Source organism: Brienomyrus brachyistius, unplaced genomic scaffold, assembly GCF_023856365.1.
Source record: "Brienomyrus brachyistius isolate T26 unplaced genomic scaffold, BBRACH_0.4 scaffold112, whole genome shotgun sequence".
In the NCBI taxonomy this organism is placed as follows: Eukaryota; Metazoa; Chordata; class Actinopteri; order Osteoglossiformes; family Mormyridae; genus Brienomyrus; species Brienomyrus brachyistius.
This window is the reverse complement of record NW_026042387.1, coordinates 477,915-500,743: the sequence shown is the minus strand read 5'-3', so window position 1 is coordinate 500,743 and position 22,829 is coordinate 477,915. Positions and strand designations below refer to the sequence as shown.

The following is a 22,829-nucleotide window of genomic DNA, read 5'->3' as shown; positions in this document are numbered from 1 at the left end:
GGAGTCTTGAAAGATGCCCGAGAGATGTGAGAAGCTGGCTCTGGGAATATGTTCAGCAGGCAAGTGCCACAATATCTTGCCGAGCGGACGGAAGTGAGATTTTTTTCCATCCATAGACACCACTGTATGCTCATGTGACAGTGTGGAGCTGAAATTTTAAGAGCTGAGAATTCTTCCGCTACTGCCAGCCATCTTAACTTGTGACATTGACCAAGTGGGCAAATGGCAGGCGAGGACCCCAGGGCTGACTCAAGATTGCCTGCGACTTGTGCAGCTTTCTGGGGGAGCAGAAACACAGGTAGGTTTCGTTTGTTTATTTATTTTCACACTGGCAGTGCAGAAGGGGTGCTGCAGTCACAGGGGACACGTCTCTCCAGGACGGGGGGAGAGCGGGGGTGGGAACGTCACCTGATCCTGGCCCCAGAGGCCGACCCCCGTGGGCTGCTGCTCCGTCGCACCTCTGGGAGGGGGGCTGAATGCGAGTGACAGGCGTGGGCTCCCAGCACACAAAGGCCTCTGTGATTGCCAGCGAGGCGAGGGGAGGTTCAGCGGTGGAGTCCCTCTGAGCCGCTGGCCGGGGGGCCATGAGAAAGGCCAGGCGGGGGGGACAGGGGGGCGGGATGGCTGAGCGCCAGCGCGGGCGGTCGCCTCTCACAGGAGCCCTCGGCTGCCACGCTTAACCCCACGAGAGTCTCCTGCGCTGCTCTCACACACAATGCCCCCCCGACTCTGTTACCTTCTGTGTTTGACACCTTCTGTCCCTGTGTTACCCTCTGTGTTTGACACTCTCCGTCCCTGTGTTACCCTCTGTGTTTGACACCCTCCACCCCTGTGTTACCCTCTGTGTTTGACACCCTCTGTCCCTGTGTTACCCTCTGTGTTTGACACCCTCCACCCCTGTTACCCTCTGTGTTTGACACCCTCCACCCCTGTGTTACCCTCTGTGTTTCACACCCTCCACCCCTGTGTTACCCTGTGTTTCACACCCTCTGCCCCTGTTACCCTCTGTGTTTCACACCCTCTGCCCCTGTGTTACCCTCTGTGTTTGATACCCTCCGCCCCTGTGTTACCCTCTGTGTTTGACACCCTCCACCCCTGTGTTACCCTCTGTGTTTGACACCCTCCACCCCTGTGTTACCCTCTGTGTTTGACACCCTCTGTCCCTGTGTTACCCTCTGTGTTTGACACCTTCTGTCCCTGTGTTACCCTCTGTGTTTGACACCCTCCACCCCTGTGTTACCCTCTGTGTTTGACACCCTCTGTCCCTGTGTTACCCTCTGTGTTTGACACCCTCTGTCCCTGTGTTACCCTCTGTGTTTGACACCCTCTGTCCCTGTGTTACCCTCTGTGTTTGACACCCTCTGTCCCTGTGTTACCCTCTGTGTTTGACACCCTCCACCCCTGTTACCCTCTGTGTTTGACACCCTCCACCCCTGTGTTACCCTCTGTGTTTGACACCCTCCACCCCTGTGTTACCCTCTGTGTTTCACACCCTCCACCCCTGTGTTACCCTGTGTTTCACACCCTCTGCCCCTGTTACCCTCTGTGTTTCACACCCTCTGCCCCTGTGTTACCCTCTGTGTTTGATACCCTCTGCCCCTGTGTTACCCTCTGTGTTTGACACCCTCCACCCCTGTGTTACCCTCTGTGTTTGACACCCTCCACCCCTGTGTTACCCTCTGTGTTTGACACCCTCTGTCCCTGTGTTACCCTCTGTGTTTGACACCTTCTGTCCCTGTGTTACCCTCTGTGTTTGACACCCTCCACCCCTGTGTTACCCTCTGTGTTTGACACCCTCTGTCCCTGTGTTACCCTCTGTGTTTGACACCCTCTGTCCCTGTGTTACCCTCTGTGTTTGACACCCTCTGTCCCTGTGTTACCCTCTGTGTTTGACACCCTCCACCCCTGTGTTACCCTCTGTGTTTGACACCCTCTGTCCCTGTGTTACCCTCTGTGTTTGACACCCTCTGTCCCTGTGTTACCCTCTGTGTATCACACCCTCTGTCCCTGTGTTACCCTCTGTGTTTGACACCCTCTGTCCCTGTGTTACCCTCTGTGTTTGACACCCTCTGTCCCTGTGTTACCCTCTGTGTTTGACACCCTCTGTCCCTGTGTTACCCTCTGTGTTTGACACCCTCTGTCCCTGTGTTACCCTCTGTGTATCACACCCTCTGTCCCTGTGTTACCCTCTGTGTTTGACACCCTCTGTCCCTGTGTTACCCTCTGTGTTTGACACCCTCTGTCCCTGTGTTACCCTCTGTGTTTGACACGATCTGGGCCTACACCCCACCCTCCCTCACGATTTCCCCTCTCCTCCTCTCTATGGGCCTTTTGTCATCCTTACACATGACATACACAGCCTCCCCCCCCCATCGCAGGCACTTTGTCCTCGTGCCCCCATCTCTCTCTGCTCTTCACTTATTCTCACACACATTCAAACAGCCCCCCCCCCATCTCTGATCCACCACAATCTCTGTTGACTCAGAGATGACAGAAGAGTGGTCAGCAGCAGAGGTGGCAGCCGAGGTCGTGACCCAGGCCTTGATGCACGGTGGAGCTGTGATCCTACTCTCCTCCTCATCACCTGGTCCACAGGCTGGGCAGCAATTAATGGCAGGACCACAATCCTCTCTGGCCTGATTATAAGCAGTCAAACTGCATTATCTGCAGTGGCCAGTGGTGGGCACAACTAACTGAAAGCTTAGCTAATCCACTAGCTCCAAAGTTCAATGTGATAACGCTAAGCCGATAAACCATAAAAAAATTTAGCAGAAGCTAACAGTAACTGCTAAGTTTTATTATATGAATTTAGGTTTGGTTTGGTTTGGTTTTGGGCTTTGAAACCCTTAAAAAAATAAATAAAGAGCTGAAATTCTATCATTTTTAGCAATTTAGTTCCATAGGGCTGGAGTAATTACCTGGGGATATTTAAGATTTATCCGACTGGAGATCATTCGAGTCTCTGGAATAAATTTTCTTTCAACGATATTCCATTTGTTTATTTACTTTATTTAGCAAAAAATGTTAACAGATTTACAATTGGCGGAACTATATATAGCAGAAACTAATTTAGGTCCTCTAACGGATTTCTAAGTCGGCGGAAACATTAATCTTCTAACGAAAACGTTAGCTTTGCTAATTGGCTTTTAGCAGATTAGCGGATCCTTGCCCACCAAATGCTGATTCCATCTGTCTCTCAAGCAAGTGAGTAAAATTGGTATAATAAGTACGTTTGTAAGTATTTCTGGTGAGCTCCTGAGACAGCGTGCCGCCCAGTATGCTAAGCATATTAATCCTTGTAATGCTTATTACCTTGGTCAGGGTCCCCAGGGGCCCTGAAGTTTGCCCACAAGAGATGGCGTCACCCTGGATGGGGTGCCAGTCCATCACAGGGACACACAGAATTATTGCCCATGAGCAATTTGGAGACACCACTTAGCCTAGGGGAGCAAACCCATCTGACATGAGGAGAACATGCAGGCTACACCCACTTAGAGCAAAGGCGAGATTCGAACCCTCAGCCTTGCGGGCATGACCCATGCTGTCACCCCAAACATGTTGCATCCTAAAACTTTAATGACTTTTATAGCAATACGGATTTTTATTGCGATGGCTTATAATGTAGAGTGAAATAGCATGGCAGTCTAATAAACAGGTTTATAAACAGTGGCCAAAATGCACTCAGCAGAGGTGCCCGGCTCTCTGCTTGCGTTTAACTGCAGGTGTTTGTGATCTTTTGTGCTGTCGGCCATGACTGCATATGTTCATTGTTGTGTCCGTTGCATCAGGAAGCTATAGAGGGACTATATGGTTATAGTGTCAGGAAAACCTGAATGTTGCAGCAAATTCCTATACTGTGACCTTGAAGTAGCTCCCTAACAGATGCGGGGGCTGTCTACATCTGACCACACACACACGCATGCACACAGGGCGCTGGGGGCCGCACTGACATGCACTTAACGCTGCAGATTCTGCTCCCTCAGCCCGAAAGGCCCATTTTAAATTAGGCCATTTTTTTTTCGCCTCGCTCACCTTTTGTTTCCTCAAGACGTATAAAATATTATCTCCCACAAAGTTTCCCAGCCGCCTCCTCTGCGTTGTTTTGCATTTGCCATAAAAATAAGCTGCCCCCCCCCTCCCCAGCCTTCCTGTTGGTTTCTCAAATGAATGGCCCTCTTTCACGCAGCCACATACAATTACCGTTACCCCCCCACATCGCCCCCCCTTCCCCCCCTGGCCTCCCCGGGCACAAGCTCACCAAGCCGCAAGATTGCTCAATGTTTTCATTGTCAGGCGTGGATCTGCAGGCGCCGGGATGTAGAGGCAGCAGCAGGCCGCGGAAATTTCCCGGTAGACTTCCCCACACAGGGGTGCGCTGTGAGCCAGGGCACCTGGAGCACCGAGCCCGGCCACGGGGACCAGGCCTGAGGACGGGGGCCAGGCCTGAGGAGGGGGCCAGGCCTGAGGACGGGGGCCAGGCCTGAGGACGGGGGCCAGGGCTGAGACGGGGGCCAGGCCTGAGGACGGGGGGCCAGGCCTGAGGACGGGGGCCAGGCCTGAGGAGGAGGCCAGGCCTGAGGAGGAGGCCAGGCCTGAGGAGGAGGCCAGGCCTGAGGAGGGGGCCAGGCCTGAGGATGGGGGCCAGGCCTGAGGATGGGGGCCAGGCCTGAGGACGGGGGCCAGGCCTGAGGATGGGGGCCAGGCCTGAGGACGGGGGCCAGGCATGAGGATGGGGGCCAGGCATGAGGACGGGGGCCAGGCCTGAGGACGGGGGCCAGGCCTGAGGATGGGGGCCAGGCCTGGCAGCAGGACATCTCTGCGATGCCCGAGAAGGGGAACAGAAGTGCTTATTAAAATAGGGGCTGCACTCATTAGGAATGACTCATATGTCTGTGAGCCAAAGATGGATGCATGGATGGATGGATGGATATGAACAGTGAACAGCATGGATATGAATTTCCAGAGGAAACGCGGATATTAACCTTCGGCGTGGAAACGCACGCAACAGCCGGGAGGGCAGCGAAGAGCCGAGGAGAGATCCCACCATTCCACATCCATGACATCATCGCTGACCCTGCTTCCAAGGTCCTTTCATCTGGCCAACCTGCAGGGGAAAGGGCGCAGCCCGGTGGTGACAGGAGATAAGGTCAGCCGGCGCTGATTAGCCGGCACATTCCTACAGCATGCCTAGGCGGCCCTGAGGACGCCCACCCCCCACTGACCGGCTACGATCATGGGACGATGGGAAACGGTCAGGGAGACTGGCACATGCAGAAGAGCAGCAACATCTCCGCTGTGAAAAGTCAGCTCAACTGCACCATTCTCATGTCCTTTATTTTTAGATGATAGGAAAACAGGGCAGGGGACTCGCTATTATAAATGATCCATTTTTCACTAAGGACTGCTCAGCTTTACTCTGCAGTTTACACACACACGCGCATACATGCACACACACACACCAGATTACAGAACTGAAAATCACAATGACCAGTGGAAAGACGCCCTCAGAATACTCACCAAAGTTTACCAGATGAACGGAATGGCTTACATAAATACATTAAACATAACATATGAAACAGAACACTGCATTATGTCAACTTTTGTCTGGCATAAAATCGTTTGTGACTACATACTAATTACCATATACAATACTGTGCAGAAGTTTTAGGCAGTCGAAGACAATAATGCATCATGTTAAATGATGATCATGTTGGTGCAAAACTATGATATTATGTCTGGTACACTGGTGTCAGCTTGGCCTTTTCAAGACCTCTGCTAACATCACCCCAGGATCTGGATTAACCGTCCAATATACCCACGTATTCGCTGAGTTGACAACTAGGATGCCATCCTTCTTCTAATCAATAACTCATGCAATTTTTAAACAAGTTAAATGAGTGAGCTGGTGGCGAGATTTATGAAATCCATGAAATGACTACAGCGCCCCCTGAGGAGACGTTTGGGAACTGAAGCGGTGTTCTTCTAGCAAGTCAAGAAGATATCAGTAACTTTTTGAAGAACAGAAGAAATTCTTGCATGGTGGAGGGTGGGGGGGGGGGCAGCACAGGCACACAGGGCGGGAGAACATCATGCAGAGGATGCTAGTCAGCACAGAGCGTAACTGGGAGATGCTGATTCACCAAATTGCGTGTCTTTGGAATGCAACTGGAAACCCACCCAACGCCGGGGAGAACATGCAGGCTGGGTTTGAGCCACCAGCCCTGCTGGTGTGAGAGCACCCATTGTACCACCCAGTACACAGAGAGATGGTGGTATATCACGGAATGACTCACTGTCTCGTTTTCAAAATATGTTGCCGGGACACTTATTTTTAACCAGATATAATGCTGCAGAAATGGCTTATCTGGCTCAGAAACAAGGTACTAATGGAGCAGAGACAGGCTCACAAGCAGAGTGAAGGAGCGCCGCCCTATTGGGCGATGATGTAATCGCGTCACGCCACGATGCTGTATATTTGTATCTGGTCGCCAAGCCTTGGGAGCAAAATCACTGCCATTGCTGTTACTGATGGAAACTCATCTGACTGAGACTCTAGTACAAGCGAGGGTATGAGCACCAAGTCTTTAGCTGCGGACTAAAGTGAGTGTGAAACATCTCAGTATGCTTTCCATGAGCTGCCACCCCTCAGCCCCCTCAGGATAGTCCCGTCCCCTCTCCCATCCCTCGCTCGGAACGGAACATGGGTGTGTAGGCCCTGCAGGTGGCTCTCGTCTTCTCAGATGGTGCCAAAAGATTTGCCTGCACGTGGAAAAGTTTGGGGGAATGGGAGGGGAAGAAAGAGAAGGGGTGGGGGGGGAGACGTGTTGAGCCAGAGGCAGCCTGGTCATCCCACAGAGATTTCACCCGACGGTATTAAAACATCGACACGTCCCTGTCCTCCCTCGCCTCCAGCCCATACTGCACGTCTCTGTCAAACCAAGAAGAAACACAGAAGTCCAACCCAATACCATAAACGCACCCGGAAAGTAAATAAATCAGCAACGTAATTCGCCCAGACATGCGCAGTCAGTCGGGAAAGCTGAGCATTCTGAATGGCAGTGGTGGGTAATCCAGGATCAGAGAGTAAAAGTCCAGACCAAGATTTTGTTTCAACCAACCAGTTGAGTATAAAGAGTCACAGTCACGCAGGACTCAACTGGTTGGTCGAAATTAAATCTTGATCTGGACTTTTACTCTCTGATCCTGGATTCCTCACTTCTGGCGAACGTAGCTTTTGCATCATGGCCGACCCCGAGGAAGCAGTAGGGACATGTTATTGTTTAGCATGTGTGTGTGGGGAGGGGGCTGAGCGCTGTTACACCCCCAGAAGAGAGGAAAAAAAGATTGTTTATCTTTAGCTCTCAACGCAGTTCAATCATGGCATAGGACACGCGTGTGAGTTTATTGCATGTATTTATCTACAGGTGCTGATGTTGGGCTATATTAGGTGTTGATAAAACTAATATGCGGCAATGATTTTCAGAGCATGTGTGTCCGAACTACGTGTAGCGGAAGTTGACTAATTTTTCATTTTTTAAATCTTTTTTTCCCACAAGATCGCTGATGGAGACGGAGGAACTGTGATCAACGTGTAATTACAATCATCGCTATCTTCCTATCCGCCGCTGGCCAGCGCTAATTGTATTGTGTTGGATGTGGCGCCTGGGAAACGCACTAATCGGCCACCATGACGTCTCCATGGTGACAGGGCCTGGTACACAAAGTCGCTAATGAGTCATGGTTCTCAGTGGTAAACGTTTCACGCAAAGAAATGTCGGTAGGAAAAATGTGATCAAGAAAATGTTTTTGAAGAACTTAGGCAGTCACATGCTGGTATGGTCCAGGGTTTAGCTAGAACTTCTGAGCCTCCCGGCAAAATGTTACCTCGGGCCCCCCTGCCCAATAAAATTTATAATTTTACATACTGATAGGCCTCTGTAAGGTGCTGGGCCTCCTGAGTCTGCCGGGGTATCCATGCCCTTACTGCCCCCCCCCCAAGTAATGGCCCTCAGATAACTTCTATTGTAGGCTCAGCCTGCCTTCCCTCCAGTCAGTCCCCCCACCCTACTTTTGCTCCTACCTCTCCTCTCTTCCCTCTCTACCTTCCAATATATCGCTCTTATCTTCCCCCTTCCCCAAGGGGGATGTACTCCATGCAACCTCACCGATTCATACATTCACTGGATGATACCACTTAATGGTTCTGTCATTGTATTTTCTTGTTTTTTTTTTAGTTGATTTCATTATTGTGTTGTCTTTCCTTTCCAAATATTTGATGTCACCTTGCTTTGTACCTTCGATTCTTTAATAAAAAAAAAAACTTGCATTGGCAAAGCCTTGACTCAGTCTTTATCAGACGAGTCAGGGTGCCTTTGTATCAGTGTGTCTCTATCATGTTAATATGGCTTCATGTTAATAGGGTCCAGGTGTTGTGTGTGTGTTTTTGGCTCATTAGAGATAGTTCCTATGAAGATCCCCCCCACCTGTCGTCCTCTGCCCACCTTGCCTCTCCCCCCATTATCATCCTCAAATCTCCGTTGAAGCGCTCTCCGTTTTGTCTATATTCTTTTCCTTTCACCTAAGCAAAATTTTCACCGGAAGGAGGGCAGCAAATGAGCAGAACGCACAGCTTGCAAGATTTCAACGGCAGAACAGCACAGCTAGATGTTACAGCCAGTCTGCGTATGAATGTTGTTGACTGTAAGGCTTTTGGGTACCCAGACTGTAGCATGGAAAAAAATTCAACAGACAGGGTGTGTGGTATAATAAAGGGTCTTGGAGTGCAAGTTATAAATCATGGGCTTGTTTTCAATAGCCAGCTTCAGAATATTCCTTTTCATTTAACAGAAATGAATAGAATTCCTCTGGGAAGATCTGGGGAGAGCATTCTTCGTGACATTTTGATTTGGGGCATGTTTGTGCATCCTGTTTTTCACACACTTACTGAGCCTCTCATTTCTTCCCCACTGCACCGCACGGGGCAATTAATTTGGCTTTCGGCATTAAGGACGGGGCCGTGAAGAAATCCACACAGTCATGAGCACATGCAGCTCCATCATGGCACGCCAGTGAGCACGTCTGCCGAAGTCAGGAAAGGTTGAGGCTAGGTTAGAGCGCACGTGCAGCAAGCAGGCCCACTGACCCATATGTTTGCATGTTTGTTCGTTTGCTTATTTGTTTGTTTGGCTGTTTGTTTATCGGTGGATGTTTGTTTATAATCTTCATACATTTTGAGTTCTGATGCTGCTGTGACAGGAACATTTTCTGTTTGGAATCAATAAAGTCTGTCTGTCTGTCTGTCTATCTATCTATCTGTCCATACGTCCGTCCATCCATCCATACGTCCGTCCATCCATCCATCCATCCATCTACTGTCCAAATGTGGAGCCCCACGAGAGTGTTACATCTGTGCGATCCCTCCGCTCTCATCTCCCATTCTGTGCACACATCTCGCCGAGTGTAAAACCTTAACATACATTATCCCCTGTAATTGCATGATGTCACGGACAGCTAAAATCCAGGACAAGAAGAAAGGAATAAGGAAGAAGGAACTTTTGTTTACTAAGCTTTGCCAAGCGCTTGTTAACATAATCCACGGCGAATGGGCTACAGTAACATTTTAATGATAGAAAACCCAACTCTGAAATGCAACGTGCCACACAAAGGCCTATTCTCTGGGCAGAGGCATAAATTAGACAAAAAACAATCAGAAACAATCTAGCTTTAATAGCGGCCAGTGCTACGTTCTGGTCACGTTCCGTACTTTTGTCTGGCGGACTTTCCCAGAAACTTGACCTGAACGTTGGTGGACACCCTATCTGGAATTAGAACATGAGCCGGAATCAGCTGATCGAGGAAGGCCTCGATTCCCCAGGCTTTTCCCACACCCCACTCACTGCCCGGGAATGTCCTGAACCTCAGATTCCGCACCCAGCATCCCTCCGATACCATCTCTGGAACGTGTGGGGTTTAGCAATAACAATACAAGCCTCAACAAAGCTTGTCCTATTTTGGGGGGGGGGGGGGGGGGTTGTTGTGTTTCTAACTGGCCCGCTTTGTATAATCGTGAGAGGTGCTGATGAGATTGACCCCCTGTGCCTGAAAATGAACCATCCTTTTCCTAACCCTCAGGCAGCTTGTGATTTTGTGATAAATCAACCCCCGTCTTTCCATTAAAAGGGAAACCACCACTATCCCATCCCATCACTGTCCTTTCAGAATGCCACCATTTGTAAAGCGGATTTGGATGTGGAAATGGTAAACATGTCTACCAAAGGCTCCATTGCAATGGTAATGCACAACGAATAATTCTGATTTCATTATAATTACAAATCATGGGGCACGTGAAAGACGTCTTACATCTCGGCTGAGGTTTAGTATGCATGTGGCGGATACTGTAGAACAAAGTATGTCTATGGTATATTGCTTCACACTGAATGACCATCAATCTGATTTCGGTGTTTTACCAAATTGGAGCATTTAGCAAATCTGAAAAGATCTTTGTGTCCTACAATATTTAAAGATGGAAAATACATGAGTGAAACACATTTATCTCGGTTAACTTTAAAATGTCGGAGTAAATAAATGTACTAGACCGTTCTGCTGATTTGCTAATTTGTGGTTGTACCCGAACCATAAATCTCATTTTATCATTGCCACCCACCTCCCGGTCGACAATGTTCAGTATTGCCTGCAGCCCACTACAGCTATTAAGGTGGCAAATTCCCCCCTCCCCAGCTGATAACTCTTTTGGGTGGTAAGCTTGTTGAGACGCCCAGCACTAAACTGCAAAACTGGGTAGAAGCACAGTTTCTGTGTATGTCTGTGTGTGTGTCTGATTCTGCAGCCTTCAGCTGAATATATATATATATATATATATATATATATATATATATATATATATATATATATATTGTTAATGCAACAGTATCACATTACAGTATTACAAAGTGAATTGCCGGATCATTCCCGTCCTTTTCTATTGCCGGGCAGTCAAAACAAATTTGAAGTTTCACTTTTGCCCAATTGCTTATGTCCAATTATGGGGTTACTTGACGTGCAGGTCGTTTGAGACGCGGCCCGGGGCTCCACTTTGGGGACCTGTGCGGTTGTTTGTGTCTCGCTGCTCTGTTGCTTTATAAATAGACCGGAACAATGGCTCGCAGACGGCATTGTCTATTTTGTAGACCGCATAAGTGTCACAAACCAGAAAGCTAGAATGACAATAGAGCCTGCCAAAGATTTGTGAGTATGTCTGCAATGAGAAGCCCGGTTCTCAGAAGAAGGGAAAAACGACCTAACCTCTGTTTGTGAGGCTCAATGCTGCGTCAGCTTGGCAAAGGCTGTCTCTGTTTAAATACACATCGCAAGGACTTCTAGGTTGCGTGAGAAGCTTCTAAAATTAAAAGTCTTTTTTTAAGGACTTTCAAGTTCAATCTTTTACTCATTTGGCCCTTGTGCCTACCTGGATGGAGCTGGTATATGTTGTCACACATTGGCTAATTTCGCAGTTATGAAATGAATATTGGCCAATACAGACTTCGAATTTCTGAAGTGGAACAATACTGTATTTTCAGTGGCCGAGCAAAGCTGATTTCATGGCCTGTTGTCTTTAATCCATTTCCTTTGTGTTTCAGCCCTGATTGGTTCAGTCTTCAATGTTCCTTGCATCAGAAATTATTTAGAAAATGCTATGAAAGTTCTGTATCACTGGTCGTTGTTGAAAATTGCACCACTCTGCAGTAGTTGAAATTGTCATTAGTGAAGCATTCCCAGAAAACAATCAGTGCATTGTATGATACAGCAACAGCTATCAGTACTGGGTGTCACAAGTGCTTAAAAGGATATGGCCAATTATTTTTGAACATAAACTTAAATTTTTTAACGGATTTTGTGGGGCGATGTGCGGCTCCGTGATCAGAAGGTGACCAGTTCAAATCCTATGGTTGACAGCGGGAGAGGTGGTGTGCGATGAGAAGATTGTCAGCTCAGATCCCATAGCTGGCAGAGTGATGTCACCATTGGGCCTTTCAGCACATCCCCTAACCCCCAGTAGCTGCAGGGGCCCTGGATGATAGCTGACGCTGTGACCTCCTAACTTGCTGTCACCTGTCCATGCATCTCTGTGTCTCATGGAAAGCACAATGGAATATATGAAAACACAATTTTTCCAAAGGGATAAACTGAGCCTTTTGGTTTCCTTTGCCAGCTGCCAAGTCACGTTGGTCAGGCATTAAATTCTGCTTTGATGAGTCAGTAAACTGTTAAGGTTAGAAGGTCTGCTACAGGGGGGGGGGTCACTTCAGCATAAATACTGGGATCAAAACACAATGTTGCAGAAAGAAATATTCAGTTTTCCTGATGGCAGAGCTTTCACCGTGATGACAGAGCAGAACCCAGGGAAGGGTGTTTCTCTCTTCTGGAGCAGCAGTGTGAGTGGTGGCAGCCAAAGGCTCTGCATGGTCCAGTCCTGACTGCGTGCACAGGTCTCCACGAAAGGTCTAGGCCTTTGTTTGACCGACAGTTTCAAGAATTCAGATACAAAATGGGCTCACAAATTCAGCACAAGGAGATCACTAAATCATCCACGCAAGGACGTAGATGCCTAGTAGACACTGCTGCCCAATAAACAGTAAGAATATCACAGAGGTGCCAACCGGAGGCGCCAGAGAAGAGTCCGGTCGCTGGTGGCGACAGCCTGGCCGTCCCCACACACAGGCGGTCAAAACGAGTCCGAGAAAAAGGCAGCCAAGCGGTCGACCCGAGACGAGAGCTGCGGAGCCTGAGAGCGGCGTCCTGCTGCACCGCAAAGTGGAAAATAAAGAGGGCACTGCAGAACGGGGGCGCGTTTTCAGGGAAATAATCACCCGCGATTTTCCCAAACTAAGACAAAGACAAAGGAGAGAGAAATTCCATCCTAAGGAGGATCTGGGAGCAGCGGAGTGATGCCGAATCGCCGCTCTGGACTCCCAGGGATGCTCCCCTCCAATTTCAGAAGGAGTGTTTTTGGTTGTTTGTTTTTAAGCAAATGTTCATTTTAAACTTCAGGCTGGTGGGCCTGTTATTACTAAGTGGGCAGCAATGTGACCTCGCTGATCCGGACATGACGGTTTCAGCCTTACTTCCAGCCTTCTGTGCATGAAGTTTGCATGTTTCCACGTTGTTTTTAAATAAAATGTATAATATAATACATATAATAAAAGGCCTGCGATGGATTGGCGCCCTATCCTGGCTTCTTCCCCGCATTGTGCCCATAGCCTCTGGGATAGGTTCCAGACCCCCCAACCCTGAACAGCACACACGGTTACAGAAAATGGATGGATGGACGGATGGATGGACAAATATCAAAATCTTTTAATATAATGAATCCTGGTATTGATTAAAGGTATTACGTTGGCTTGTTGTAGATTGGGCAGATACGCCTCAGTTCTGGGGGGGCTTTGCCCTTTCGGCCATGATGCCTGATCAGATGGGGACAGACGAGGGGACGCTGGGTCATCTGTGTGACAATATGAGCTGCAGAGTGCAGCCCAATGCGACTGAGCCTCCATGTCTGAGGGCCTGTCCTCCTGAAGCGTGTCCTCCAGAGGCCTGTCCTCCAGAGGCCTGTCCTCCAGAGGCCTGTCCTGAAGTCTGTACTCCTGAAGCGTGTCCTCCTGAGTGTCTGTCTTCCTGAGTGTCTGTCCTCCTGAGGCCTGTCCTCCTGAGGCCTGTCCTCCTGAAACCTGCCATGCTACTGGCTTTGGGAGTCACTCCTCTGGGCATACCCCCCCCCCCCCCGCCAGCTAAATGAACGGCAGCAACATCGCGCCAGGGTCTGATCGCACAGTGAGCCATCCTGTCAACCTCAGAGGTGCTAACTGTTAGCATTTGGGGTCTATCCTTTTCACAGTCCTGCTCTGGGGCGTCACCACAGCGACCAGACGGGTGGGGTGGGAGTCAGGGGTCTCCCAAGGGAACCGGCAGCGACGGCAGGAACCAAAATAGGCCGGCGTGGCACTCAGCGACGACCAGTCAGCGCCCCGCGGACGCCGTCCCTGCACGTTTCCCGCCCACTCCTGCCGCTCTCGCGGGCTGTTGGCCCCGCACATCTCATTACGGAGCTATGTGTAACACAAACAAGCGGCCCGGCTGGCGTATTTATCTGCCGGAGCAGGGCGCCGTGTGCCCGCACATCAAAGACTGTGGGAACGGGGGCAGCCGGCGGGGGGGCAGCTGAGCCACGATCCTGCCCACACCCTTCCTGTTTGCCGCGCTGGGCCCTAGGGCTATTATTTTCCCAGCAGTCCCATGATAAATGCATAAACGCGCCCCCCCCCCCCCGCCACCGCCTCACCACAGCCTCAGCATAACCCCAAATCCTGCCGCACCCCCCTGCCGACCCCCTGTCGCACCCCCCTGCCAACCCCCCCCGTCGCAGTCTGCCGCCCGATTCCGCCAGAGACGAGGCACGGCTTGTATTTCATTTCTGTTAATTACAAACTCAGATTATTCCGCCACGCAGCGGCTTCCTGCGACCGGCGGTTATGGGCCGAGGCCTCAGTTTCTCTGTGGCAGATCACGCGATATCCATGCAGAATCAGTAATGAAAGCTTTAACAAATAATAATGTGGCAGTAGTACAATAAATCATATTAATATTATAATAATGCTTGCAGAATTTTTTTTCCAAAACACAGAAATCGTCAGTCTTACGAGGGGACTGTTCCGGGCCTGTGGTCTCTGACTTCAGTATGGAGCAGGAGCCGAGAAGGAGCCACGGGTCACACAGCGAGTCACAGCAGCCACCGTGGATCAGAACCACGCGTCCCGGGTCACACAGTCAGCAGCTGAACCATCTGCCCCCCTCCAAGGGCAGAGTGGGGCACCACGGCGGCACCACAGGTGATCAACATCAAGGGGGGTGGAAACCCAGGCCTCAAATCCCCCCCACTGTTTTCGTAATCCTTGGTCCAGTCTGCCTTCACGTGCTGTAAGGACTCCTCTATATATGTATAGACGATGCCATGTTGCTCTTTTCGTCCTAACCGCGCTCTCTGCCTTCTGCCGGCCAGAGTACGGCTTCCCCTGACCTTCCTGGGGCCATAAAACCCGGGTCTGATGGTACAGATACACAAAGAACAGCTACGTCCAACAGCCAAGTGCTACTTTACAAGACAGCTTTACGACAGGTCCCTGGGTCAAGGACCCGGCCCGCCTGCCCACCATTCCCAGCACGGGGGCTGCCTGCAGGGCCCCTGCCATTAACAGCGGCAGCCCCCCCCCATCCATGATGCGTGCTTTCAGACGCCAGCTGTCGTGCTCATCTCAGGGAGATTATCGTTTAGGTTCTCAGGTCCACGGTACTGTGAGGAACCCTGTTAGTGGGCCGAACTGGACCTCCGTCATCTCCTCCACCCAGTAGCACCCAGTGCCTTGGCTTTCATGAACGGTTTCCCGGCTGCATAGAATCCCATCCCCTGGTCCAGCTCATCCTTCATGACCATAGACACATCATCCTAATTTGCTGAGCAGTTAATGGAAAACGGCGGATGGGGCAGTTAAGGAAAGGGGATGGAGTAAATGTGTGTCCCAAGCGGTTTCTCCTACAACATCTTCACTGCATCCATTTGAGACAATGTGCGGAGCTTCTTCTGAGGTTATCAGAGAGATCTGGAGTCTGGGGAGCTGCAGGTTCCCTCTGGCCAGGAAAGAAGCCCCACGATGTGGCTGAGATGCAGTTAGAGTGTGACTGGGGATCCTCAGGGTGTAACTGCTGCAGTGTCCCAGTGTTGACATGGAAGAATGTAGATCCCACCAGCACTGACTGTTCACAGATATGGGTCAGGTCTCCTTCACAAAAATCTTGTGTCATTGATGTTAGTCGTCGTCAGATGTTTCCCAGTCCCCGTAACCCAAATAAATCCCTGTTTTCCCTGCTTCTGCCTGATCGCCTGCTTCTCTGCCCGTCGCCCTGTCCGTGCGCCTTACCTGCTATCGCCGATCACAACACTTGCTTTGCTCACTTTCTAAAATAGTTTTTCCCCCTCATGAAGCACATGCCAGGATAAATCCCCCCCCCCCCAGGTGTCTGTACCCTATTGTGGACACCTCTTCATCCACACCTTCCTCCGTGTGAAGGTGGTGAGGTCCCTCCAGCCCTTCCCCCCAGCTTCGATGACAGCTATTTCCCAGGTCTGGCCCCCCCTGGCCATAGGGCTCCTTCGTTCCTACCCCCCTTGCCACCTCTGTTGCGTCATCGTCCTCCCTTAAGCACGTGAAGGGCCCTGCGGGATGTGTGCTTAAGCCCAGGCCCTTGAGCAGCAAGCCTTCACCACCCCCCCCCCAGGGGCCTCACGCCTCTGATAAGATGGCTAACCCTGCTGTTGCCACATTCTCCCCTCCCAGATTAGGCAGGGGGGGCAGATTATGGCGGCTGAGAGCAGCCGACGGGGAGCGGCGGAGGTCAAGCAGCCCATTTGGTGCTCGCAAGCTTTTATCAGAGACCCGGAGTGTTAAAGTGCAACATGGCCCAGCCTCTGGATGCGGAGACGGACACTCGAGTGCAGCACAATGCACAAAAGCATCGAGTCACTCCACCAGCGCCTTGGACAGTCGAGGGGAAAACAATCATTCACACACCGACAGAGCTCTGAAGTCAGCACCCTTCTGTGCCGGGCAGCAGAACCACGGACTTACACCTTTAAATTACTCCTTTTATTGAGCACGTGGTTGAAATATCTAACATCCTTACACTTGAAAAGTTGGTCCTCACTCAAGGATTTATTGAACTGCTTGACTGGCAGCAATTTCATATCCGTATCCCAGTGACTTTCTCCGGTTTTACTGGTAATACATGCTGGGTAACAATTTACTTGACGGGAGCACAAATACCGAGTACTAACTTAGTTACTCCTGAAGCACAAATCATTAACAAATATAGTTGCTACTTGAGATAAGAGATGCATCACAATTCATTAATGATGAACAAACGTGAGATCGGTATTTCACTTGTGTTATTCATTACTTGATGAACGGCAAGTTGCTCTGATTTTGAAAAACATCCCTTATGATCGGAATAACACCACGATAGGGGGGCGCGGGGCACAGCCCATAATAACAATATTTACCATTGTTTCCCCCGTAGCCGCGACTCTGGGTATCAGTGTTGTGGCTGGCCGTCGGTCTTGCCCTGATAACGGCGGGAGTGGATGCCCTTCCTGGATCCGCGGCAGCCTTGCGACTCCTTGCGGTCACGTGGCCCCTGGTCTCGCCCTTGTGGGCCGAGGAGAGGATCTCAGGCGCTGGCTGGTGCCACTACAGCGGAGACCCCAAACCGAGCAAAGGTCCCCTTCTGAATTCTGCAGTTTTTCAATATCTCAGAACAAAAACAAATATCATACTTACAGATCAACGCCAGCAGTTCACTCATTTTATTCTTTAACATCTTACTGGACATTTTTATCCAATATAGCATACAGCAGAGGGTTAGGGTTACTGTTTAGCTACACTACGGATGATTTGAACCCACAACCTCTACTAGCATAGCGCTTTACTTGTGGATAAACAGGAGCTCACCGAGGGCTGGCTGCCGGCAGTCTGAAGAGTTTGCTTCCTGTGGCGGGCAGGTTCCTTGCCAGGGACTGCAGTCGATTTTCTAAAGGGTTACTGAAGGCAGGTGGAAGAACGATGACACATCAGGCATGTGGGCTTGTGCCCCCATTAGGTGGAAATGAGCCAATCAGCACTTGACTTTTTGTAAACCCCCGTTCAGAACAGACCTCAGTATCGATAATTGGAAGGTTGCTGGTTCAAATCCCAGCCTTGGCAGAATACTCACATCTCTGCCGGGCCCTTGAGAAAGGTCCTTGTTTCTTCACAGGGTGCTGACACTGTGAACGACACACCCTCTTTTAAGCGTCCCTCTCGTCGCACCCTGACCCCTAGGTGTTGAACCGCCCCCCCTATGCCCCACCCCATTTGTGTGTAGGACCCCGGCATCCTGTATCATACTGCTGTATAACCTCTGGCAGCAAACTGGTCTCTCACTACAACACTTCTTGCTAGTCGTGCTCAGCGTGCATCACGGTCCAAATTGACACATCCTGCAGGCCTCATTAAAAACAGCTTCTACGTTTGGCCCTCTGTGCCACACCCTGCATCTACAGCACTCTGTGAACCGCAGACGGGGGTCGTGGTGTCACAGGTCATGTTTGGTGCCTCTGATTATTTCCTCCCCCCCTGCCGCTGATTGTTTGAACAGGTCACACAGCCTGGTGTCTCCAGACAGGAGAGAGTGCGTTCATGAGGTTCAACAGGAAGCCACCGTATACACACACCTGTGGTATGTTACTCAAGTTATATTCCTCTCTATTGAGCTGGATTCTTATAACCATTTTACATGACCACCAGGTGGTGCAATGGTTGAGGAACTAGACTCACAATAGCTGAAAAGCTTCACAATAATTTAGTTCCTTGCGAGGACATTGATGTCATTTCCTGTTGCGGATCTCTGAGAATGTTTCACATAATTCTTGATTCAGTCGCTGTTTTGTTTTACCAGAATACGATTTTTCAGATCGGAGGATTTCTGTGTCACTGGTCAGGAAACAGTAGAGCAGAAGGTACCTTCGCAACGATGAGGTCCTCATGCTTCTGTTCAGACGTTCATGCCTTTAAGAAAGCCATCAGCAAGCCAGAGATTGCCCTGCGAGAAACTGGGAATAGACCTGTCTCTCTTTTCCGGGACTGACTCCAGGCCACCTGTAGACACGGAGCCGGTGAAGCTTCCGTGGGTCTGAGCCTGGCCTTTTAGGTCCATTCATTGGCCCAGAATGGCGTCGCTGGCCCCACGGGGGGTGGGGGGGTGGCTTTCAGAAGCCCTGATAGAAATACTGCCCGGTGCTGAGAATGGCAGGAAGGGGGCCATTATTCTGGGTCATTCTCTCCAGCGTTGCTGGACCGAAAGCCTGGAGCCTGCCTGACATGCACTTACTGCCCAGGATGTCCGACTCACGGCCGCAGCCCCTTGTCAGGGGCGAGTATTTCACCCCTGAGAGGCGCTCTGCTTCCTGATATAGGATGCAGTTGCTTGTCTCTGGGTGACCTTAAACAGCAATAAAGCGGCTATAATGTAGCAGGGAGTGGGGGGGCGCGTAGCCCGCCGGCGGGGCTCATTGTCGTTGCCACGGCTCCTTCCTACTCCAGGGAACACAAACAGCGGCCTGTTATTCCGCGACAAGTCGCACAACAATGAGAAGGAGTCCGGCCTGTTTGTGCAGTGCTGGGTTGTTGTTTCAGCTCGCCTTGCACAGCGAAGATGGTTCCAGCTTCGCAGGCGGAAGACGGAAATCGTTAATTCGCCAGACCCCGTTTCGTTTATTTGTCCACGGCGCCCGACACAGCGGTTCTCTTACTGAGTACGGATCACTTCGCTTACTGCCGCTGGCTTGAAGTGAACTGGAGGTTAGATGGAGTTAGCTGGCATTCAAGAACAGAGCATCCTAATCTCCATATTAATAAGAACAATCATTTCCCATGCAACACTTTTCCAGAAGTGCTTCCAAAGTCATGCTTAACTGATCACATTTACTGTCTTGCTTTAATGAAGACGGTGAGGTTCGTTTTCAAATCGGGATCTGAGCCAACAACCACCTGGTAACTTGAACCGACAACCACCCCGTAACCAGTGCTGTTTTTTTGTGCCATGCACAGGGAAGCAGGCCTTCAAAGCCATGAAGCAGTTAACTTAATGCTTTTTTGAAATGAACAAAAAACAGTGGCTTGAGAGAGAGCCTGACGGGAGAGTGCCCTGTGCAGGGAGGAGGGCCTGAGACTGTGGCAGCCGCTGCTGTTTTCATTGTGTGCCGGCGACTCGCAGAGGGTAAGAACAATAATGCATGTAATGCTGATCTTGGAACTGCTCCATCAAGCTTTTCCCAGGCCGGGCAGTTCTTGGGAACCGCTGATACCGTGGCACACCGGGGCTGGCCTTGCATCGGCCCGCGCAGGGTTAGGGGGAGGGCGGAGCCCTGCGCGGGGGAAGTATGCGAGGGATGACAAGAATCCTTCCCCTGCCTGGGAATGGAGGGCACGCATGCGGACATGCACGCCCACACACACACACAGACACACACAGATCTTCAGAGCAAGACCCCTTCGTCGCCGCACTGTTCCCAGAGGCTCTCCCACCTCCAGCTCCTCCGTGTCCGGCAAGCACCACCCCTCTGAGGTCCCATCGGGGGGGGTCTTGGCTCATGCGCTCATGTTGTGCTCTCCGCCTTTATCGGAGCCCCTTGTTTAGTGTTGTTCAAGGATGAAATGTGGAAACAGACAGGACAGCAGAAGGGAAGGGGTGGGCTCAGTTTCTTCCATCTGTGCATTTTGCCGGATAAGCACACGGCCGCCGCGAGCCACGGCAGAAACAGCCAACCGTCGTCAACATGCCGGAACAATCGTCCGAGTGGCTGCTGATGCCGACGGCGTGCTGGTGAATGCAGGCCCTCAGCTTTGGCTTCAGTCGCTGAATGTGCTGTGTAGAGACTGCGGAAACTCTGCAACCAAACACATTCACAGAATGAGGAAAAGTCTACACTTCAAATTGCTGCTCTGAGATGCTTCAAATCCATATTTAGACTGATGGGAAATGTCTTGGGCAAAAAAAAATCTATATATAAACTAAGGTGAAATTAGCTGCATTACACCTTTACACACAAAACAGCCTCTGACCGTGAAACGAGAATTAAATTGAGTGCAGGCAGATGGGGATCCGACCCCATGACCTTTGTCATGCTGACCGCTGGAGCATCAGGCCTGAGGAGGGTTCTGCTCCAGAGGTCAGACGAGTTTAAAGACGTCTTTTCAGTTTGGGGTGGGGGGCACACCTGGGAAATCCATTCTGCCGTCCTGGGCTATGAGTGAGTGTTGACAACTGGATTATAACCCCCCAGTCTGAATGGCAGGGACGTGCCAGCGAACAGCGGGCTCTGGCAGAAGCTTTTGGTTACAGTACTCGGTGCAGTCGTGGGCAAAGTGGTTAGTATGTTAGTCTGAAGGTCACCGGCTGAAGCCCCAGAAGGTCTTGTGAAGAGTGAAGGCGATAAGCTGGTTTGGATAAACGCCTCACCGGAGCCATGCCAGGAAAAGAACACAGTTGAGCTAACGGCCAAAGGCTACAGGAACCACTGTAAAGCTGTGGGGGGGGGGACAAAGCGCACGTGCAAAGCACACGTAAAAATACTTTCGCAGTGATCCAAATTATATCGATTCAACAGCAGCCTCAAACGATCCATCCCACATAGTTCACTGTTCTGCACCTGAGAATCTTTGGTCGCAGTTATATTAATGGCATGCGCGCGTGTTCGCGAGCTTCCTTGAAAACAGTTTGTGGGGAAACCGCTCGCGTCTTCCGCGAGCGACGTCGCGCTAGGCCGCCAAAAGCCCGCGCGGCTTTTTATAGCCGCGGTCGCGCATCGCGGGTCCGCTAGCACGCGGGTTCAAGCGAGCGTACAACAAACACAAACAATGTGAGGGGGTAGGGTTACAGACGGCAGCGCTGGGGGCGACGCGGGCCGCGCTGGGAGGAGGGCAAGGGGGCGCCTCCCCGCCGTACGGATCCCCGCCCGTGCTCCTGGCCGCCTCTCACACGGCGATTAGGTTTCAGCGGCGGTGCGGTGAGCTGTGGGAACAAGTCATCACGCTGGCAGGCTGCCTGGGAGACTGCGCCGCTCTCCGCCAGGGGCACGGCGCATGACGGGGCGGGGGGGGGGCTCCCTTCCAAACAATGCGCTGTCTTCACCGTTTAACCCCGTGAAGCCGGCTGCAGCTGGACCATCCAGCAGGCGAGGAGGTGATTCATCAGGACATGCGCGCGTTTGTGCGCGCGCGCGTCACTGTGATTGCGCATGCCCGCTATTGTGCTTGACTGCTCGTGTGTGAGTGTGCGTGAGCAGGTGAGAGAGTGCGGTAACTCGTTGTTTTGGAGACTGAAAGTGAAGACGAGTGAGATGATCCACCCAGACCTATCAGAATATACTGTCTATGTGTGTGTGTGTACATGCGTGTATGTTTACAATCCCATCTCTTTGGTCTACTCAATGCATTTTATTAAATTCATGATAATTAAAACCAATTACCCCTATTTTACCAAACAATCATTGAAAATATTTTGACTATGCGCAGTTCTCCACAATGATTTTCTGTCACAATGGTCTGGCTTAATTCTATGTTTATATGTTCATTTATATTTAGTCCATATTCCACATGGAAAAACGAAGCAGTGAAATACGATCATGTCGGTACTGATCATCAAATACATGCTGCGGCCGCGTGCGGGCCTGTCACATGACTCACGTGAACCAATCCTGTCAGCACCTCGGGTGTAGATATAATATAAACTGTCGATGGGCTGCTAGGGATTATTTCTAAGAGGTGATGCTTTTGCACGCGTTCCTCCAGGCTGTTGCGGTGACCTTGCGGGTCCTCCTGGTTCAGCTAACAGCTGAATGGTGCTCCTGCGTTTCCACAAGCAGCACCTGTAGAAACTCGTGTCTTTATAGAATTTCATTCAGAGTGTCATCGTGAGTCAAGGAACTAATCACCTATCAACACCCAGGACAACCCAGATTCACAGAAGGCGTGTTCTAATGCGTCTATTCGCTTTTCTATGTGATATCTTCATCAGTTTAAAGACATTGCTATTAGAGATTATTTTATTGCTGTAACTTTTATGCATGCTGATCATTTTTGGATGTTTATGATTTTAATTAATAAGTAAACTGCAGGCTTCACTCACACCAACTAGTTTAATGTCCAAAGCAATGAACTTATGAATTATAACCTGCTAAAATTCAC

General features: G+C 50.5%; 1 long non-coding RNA gene across 1 annotated transcript; it reads right to left on the bottom strand.

Annotated features, from left to right (window-relative positions):
* Positions 1 to 4,591: 4,591 nt before the first annotated feature.
* LOC125727706 (uncharacterized) lies at positions 4,592 to 22,486 on the bottom strand. Its single transcript, XR_007388820.1, has 7 exons — positions 22,329 to 22,486; positions 20,861 to 21,168; positions 17,818 to 20,530; positions 17,556 to 17,645; positions 17,108 to 17,294; positions 4,983 to 5,104; positions 4,592 to 4,816 (listed from the first exon to the last, which is right to left on the bottom strand). It is a non-coding gene; the product is annotated as an uncharacterized LOC125727706 (long non-coding RNA).
* Between the last annotated feature and the right edge of the window lie 343 nt (positions 22,487 to 22,829).